At 46.6% G+C, this 6,248-nt stretch overlaps 1 non-coding gene across 1 annotated transcript; it reads left to right on the top strand.

Moving 5' to 3' along the window:
- Window positions 1–5,174: 5,174 nt before the first annotated feature.
- Window positions 5,175–5,246, top strand: TRNAQ-CUG. The gene has a single exon. It is a non-coding gene; the product is annotated as a tRNA-Gln (tRNA).
- Window positions 5,247–6,248: the final 1,002 nt, after the last annotated feature.

Here is a 6,248-nt window from a genome sequence, read left to right as displayed (position 1 = left end):
CCAGCTGCCTGGAAAATTCCAGATCCAGCTTTTCCTCCTGATGTGGTGGCCTGTAGTAAACCCTTTCCACCAGATCCCTCTCCCCCCGCCCTCCTTGAAGTTTGACCCACAGGGTCTCAGTTAAGTCTTCCTCTGGTCCCATTTGGAAGGTAGAACTGGTATACCGTTCCCTAACATAGAGCACAATTCCCCCACTTTTTTTCCCCTTCCTATCTCTTCTAAACAACCTATAGCCCTCTGTGTCTAATGACCAGTCACCATGTCTCCACTAGGCCAACTAGGTCGATTTTACTACTTGCAAGCAGGAGAGCAAGCTCCTCCTGCTTGTTCCCCATGCTTCTTGCATTAGTGAAAAGACACCTTAATCCCCCCTGTGGAAGCCCTGGACACCTCCCCTACCTGAGAGACAACTGGTCCCTTGGTATATACCTGAGCTCTTACCTGGGCAGGTTCTACACCTGGTTGAGTTTTTTCTTGCTCCTGTGGATCCCTATCCTCCGACGAACTTAGTTTAAAGCCCACCAGAGGAGGTCAACTAGCCTGTAAGAAAACAAACTCTTACCTTTGGGGGAAAGATGGAGACCATCACAAGGACAGTTTTGAACTAGGATTCCTAGGGGATGGAAACCAGAGTCCTGAGGTAAGCGGAGAAGTAAGTAACCTGAAGCACAAGTAGGAGAGGCCTTCTTCCTGAGAAAGTAGGACAATTGGCTAGTTAAATAGGGTGTCTGTACACAAATACATGAAGCCTGGCTGGAGCATTGTCATGGCTGGGTACAAACTGTTTAGGAAGGACAGGAAGGGAAGAAGAGGAGTTAAAAAACTGGAGATAGGCCTGTTGAAAGTCTCTAGGTTAGGGTGAGAGGGGAAAGCAACAAGACTGATGTCGTGATGGTGAGTGCTACAGACCACCAGACCAAGAGGAAGTGGTGGATGTGTTGCCCTGTGGGGTCAGGCCAACTCCCAGGATCTCAAAATTGCACTGCTAGACAGGAGGGCGCAGTGTACAATTGCACATACACAAACACAGACATCAAATTACCAACCTAGGCATATGTACACCTGTCACCATTTCAAGCACCTACACACACTATACAGACCAAAAATTAGACCAGAATCAATACCTACACACTCAGTACACATACACCGTTCACTAATTTGTATATCATGCACACAATTTTATATATAGATACACACACATACACATACACACACATATATACATATACACACATACACTCACCAGTTCACACACATTAGGTAAATTCCCAACTTGGATGGTACAGTATGTATGTCTGTGCTTGGGGTACCTGGGGGAAGGTTAAGACAAGAGAGAAAAAGTTGAAGTGTAAGGAGTAAAAGTTGCCAGAAGCAGGATTAGAACCAGTGGACTAGAGGAAAGCTGACTAAGGAACTGAGGCTTGGGTTTACTTAAGAACATGTGGCCCCAGGATTACTCAACGTCACTGGTGCATAGGACTGAAAAAAAAAAAGAAACCTGGTGGCAAGGAGGAGACAGCCAGGAAAGAAACTGAGACAGAAACTTGGTTGCTCAGGGGAAAAGGCAGTGGGGATAAGACAGTGGCAAAGAAGCGGGGTTTAGAGGCAGAGAGGAGCTCAGGACAGGTGTTGGAGGTAGCAGTGAGTTAGAAGCAGGAGTGGGAGAAATGAGACAGAAATTAGAGGGGTGAGGAGCAGAGATTGGAGCAGGGCTGAACCATACTAAAGCAAAACTCAACTCAGGGGTCCAAATAACAGGTTTATTAAACAGACAACATACCACAGAGCCCCATAAAGCTATTGGTACACACACAAGCATTCACAATGGCAGCAGGAGAAAGAGACTCAGTGGCTGGAGCCCAGGTAGGGAAGAGAAACAGAGTCGAAGTTCTTGGTTGAAGAGAGGGTGGGGGGGTGGTAACTACCTATCCAGGCTGGAAAGGGGTTGTTGTCCAGAGGCGGTAGCCAGCAGGGCCTCTGGAGTGGATACCCAGTGTGTCATGGAGTTGGTCTGCTTCATACAGACCCATTGGGTCTGTCTTCACTGCCCCTTTTTATAGGGGCAGACTTGTATGACCCTAGTGACAGGAGGCATGCCCAGGCAAGGGTTAGCCCCTGGTGTACTGAGCATGTGTGCTCCATGCAGGGATGTGCAGTTTCAGGTGTCTGTAATGGTGGGGTACAATGGTAAAGTTGCTGGTTCTGCATGGTCTTTTGTCTTTTAAATGCTGGGTTCTTGTCTCTGTTCCTGGGTGAGGTCCGTGGTTCCTGGATGAATCAATGCGAGGTGATGGCCTGGTCATTACAGGCCATTCAGTAGAGGCCTGCTACCATTGTATTTCAATCGTTCCCAATCACTCCCATTCATCCAGGAACCAATTTACATGGGAGGGGTACATCAGTCACACCATTACAACACAGGAGATGCCTGGACAGAGGACACAAGATGGAGGCTTGGCATACAAAATGGAAATTTGACATTACTTTGGTTCACTTACAAACACAGGCCTAACCCATACAATATTCATATGAAACAATAAAAATCAATATGAAAATGATAATAATACAATATACAACAGTAAAAATCAATACAAACCTAACAAAACATTATTTACAATATAAAAAAGCAGGGGCTTGTCATAAGGGAATATAAGGGAATATAAGAACTTAGCTTTCCTAATACTACTAATAACTACTTGTAAGGGATAGAGAGGTCAGAAAGAAAGTTAGGAATGGTTAGGGAAGGGGAGGCAATGCATTAAAAAAAAGAAAAGAAAAACTGGGGGGTTTTGCTACAGATGAGGCTTTCTTCAAACAACTAGCAGAAGTTTGCCAATCACAGGCTCTGGTTTTCATGGGGGACTTCAGTCACCCTGACAGCTGCTGGGAGGGCAATACAGCAGTGCACAGGCAATCCAGGAAATTTTTGGAGAGTGTTGAGTGCAAGTGCTGGAGCAGCCAACTAGAGGCCATGCTCTTCTTGACCTGCTGCTCACAAACAGGGAAGAATTGGGTGGGAACGTAGTAGTGGATGGCAACTTGGGTGGCAGCAACTATGATATGATTGAGTTCAGGATCCTGAGGAAAGGAAGGAAGAAGAGCAGCAGAGCAAGAACCTTGGACTTCAGAAAAGCAGACGTTGACTTGTTTAGGGAACAGATGGGCAGGATCCTCTGAGGCCAGGCTGAGAGGGAGGGGAGTCCAGGAGAGCTGGTTGTGCTTTAAAGAAACTTTACTGAGGGTGCAGAATGAATCATCCTGATGCACAGGAAGATGAGCAAGCATGGCAAAAGACCAGCTTGGCTTAGCAGGAAACTCTTCAGTCAGCTAAAACACAAAAGGAAGCTTACAAGAAGTAGAAACTTGGACAAATGCCTGGGGAGGACTATAAGAGTATTGCTTGGGCATGCAGGGATAAAATCAGAGAGGCCAAAGCACAACTGGAGTTACAACTAGCCAGGGATGTGACGGGGTAACAAGAAGGGTTTCTACAAGTAAGTTAGCAATAAGAGGAAGAGCAGGGAAAGTGTGGGTCCCTTACTGAATGGGGGAGGCAACCTAGTGACTGATGATTTGAAGAAGGCTGAAGTACTCAATGCCTTTTTTACCTCAGTCTTCACAGGCAAGGTCACCTCCCAGACTGCTGCACCTGGCACCACAGTTTGGGGAGGAGGTGAGCAGCCAACAGTCATGGAAGAACAGGTTAGGGACTATTTAGAAAAACTGGATATGTATAAGTCAATGGGGCTGGATATAATGCACCCAAGGGTGCTGAGGGAGTTTGATGTGATTGCAGACCTGTTGGCCATTATCTTTCGGAAAACCCGTGGCAGTTGGGAGAGGTCCTGGATGATTGGAAAAGGGGAAATACAGTAGCCAGCTTTAAAAGAGGGAAGAAGGAGAATCCGGGGAACTACAGACTGGTCAACTTCACCTCAATCCATGGAGCAGTTCCTCAAGGAATCCATTTCTAAGCACTTGGAGGAGAAAGTGATTAGGAGCAGTCAGCATGGATTCACCAAGGGCAAGTCACTAACCAGCCAAATTGCCTTCCATACTGAGATGACTGGATCTTTGGATTTGGGGAGAGCAGAGGATGTCATATACCTTGACTTTAGCAAGGCTTTTGATATGGTCTCCCACAACAGTCTTGCAAACAAGCAAAAAATAGAGGGACCAGTAGATAATGCTGGAGGGTAGGGCTAAGATTCAAAGAGACATGGACAAATTGGAAGATTGAACCAAAAGAAATATCATGAGCGGGGATCCTGATTTCCTCTGTTAAAAAATACAAAATTCTCTCATTGAAAAACCCAAAATCTATGTCTAAAATGAAACACCAATGTTTTACTGATATATTTATGATTTTAAGGTAATTTGGAAGCCAACCAGTGCCTCACTAATTATAAAAAAATAAAATAAAATTCTAAATACCTATATATTTTGGCATTTGATTTTGCTTTCTTTATCATGGAAAATCAGAGCACCTCCTACTCCCTTCTCTCACCAAGACACAGGTCCAGCTATAGCTGTCCCCTCCACTGCTTTGTGGTGTTGAGCAGTACTGACACGGCAGTGCCCTGTCTCTGCCCATGCCCATGCCATTGCCCTTTACTACCAAGACATAGCCCATCACTCCTGACCTGCAGCCTCTGCCCACCCCGAAACAAATTGCAGCAAGCCCTATCAGAGCCTTGGAAGATGGCAGCAGGAACAGGGGGGCAATACAGGATGGTCAAGTTGCTGGGTGCCAGCTGGCACTACCAGCAGGGCTCACCCTGCTGCATTATGTCAGCAGCTGCAGCAAGGTCCCAGGCAGAGGCCATGTCCCTGCTACAGAGGAAGGCAACCCCTCCCCACCCAATCTTTACCAATCTGACCAGGGGAAAATTCATTCCTGACCCCAATACAGCATGCATCTGACCCTGAGCTGGAGGGGCAAAACTCTGTAGTCAGGACCCTCTGGGGCTGAGTCCCAGCAGGAGCACTGGCACATCCCCAGCCAGTGGCTAACCAACTTTGGGAGCTGGACTTGCTGTGTTAGGAGTCAGACTTCATGTGTGGCTCAGACCCTTGGGTGCTGAGCTTGGCCTGGGGAGGTGATAAATTCAAGACTAGGGTAAGGGCCCTGGGAATAGGGCATGTGAAATTATTTCAAAGCAACAGGCTGGAAAGGTTCTATGGTGTAATGGTTAGCACGCTGGACTCTGACTCCAGTGATCTGAGTTCAAGTCTCAGTAGAACCTGCTCCTGCCTTTTGTAGCACTTGTGGTAAAGGCAGTGCACTTGACATTCACTGGGGTTTCCCTGTGCAGGGACTGCCAGCTCTGTATACTCCCTGGTGGTCTAGTGATTCAGTTGTGGTGCTTTTATTACTGAGGTCTGGGTTCAATACCTAGTCAGAGAAGGACTTTTTGCCTTTGTTGTATGGCTCTGTGGTTTGGTTGTGGTGTTGAGGACACAAAGGCTAAGTTCAAGTCTAAGTTGGGACCCAGAGCTTTTATTCTTTGCTCTTTTTCAGGGGTTAGCAGGTGGCTGCATAGTGGTTAGTACTCTGCAGTATGGCCACAGCACCCTTAGTTCAAATCCGAGTTGTAGCAGCAGCTTTTTATGGTCGTCATGTGTGACTTCAACTACCTAGACATCTTGTGGGAGAAACACTCAGCTAGACCTGATTGCTCATAAAGCTTCCTCACTTGCACTGAGGAGCTCTATCTAACACAAGAAGTATATGGGCTGACCAGGAGCAAGGCACTTCTAGGCTAGGTTCTGGCCAAAGGGGACAATCTAGTGAGCAACCTGAGGATCAAAGGGAAAATGGGCAACAGTGACCATGAAATGATCACTTTCTCCATCCACCATAGGCCAGGTAAATTGTTCACTAAAGTAAAAATCCTTGATTTTTAGGAAAGCTGACTGCCACAAGCTTAGGGGATTGGTTGGCGAGACCCTGCAGGACCATGGTCTAATGAGGAAGGGGGTACAAGAAGAGTGGTCTTTCCTCAAGGAAGTGATCCTAAAAGCTCAAAGGAAGTCCATTCATTTTTGTAATAATGGCAGCAAAAGTGCTAGGAGACCCCACTGGCTCAACAGGGAAGTAGTGGACCTCCTGAAATTAAAACAAGACAGCTACAAAAGATGGAAGTCAGGAATAACTACTAAAGAGGAGTACTTGGCAACAGCCTGCACCAGTAGGGAGCAGACCAGGATAGCAAAAGCACAAATGGAATACAGATTGGCAACCAGAA

This window comes from Crocodylus porosus, unplaced genomic scaffold (assembly GCF_001723895.1).
Source record: "Crocodylus porosus isolate Cpor-Errol unplaced genomic scaffold, CroPor_comp1, whole genome shotgun sequence".
Lineage (NCBI taxonomy): Eukaryota > Metazoa > Chordata > Crocodylia > Crocodylidae > Crocodylus > Crocodylus porosus.
The sequence above is the reverse complement of the archived record's forward strand: the minus strand, read 5'-3'. Positions and strand labels throughout refer to the sequence as shown.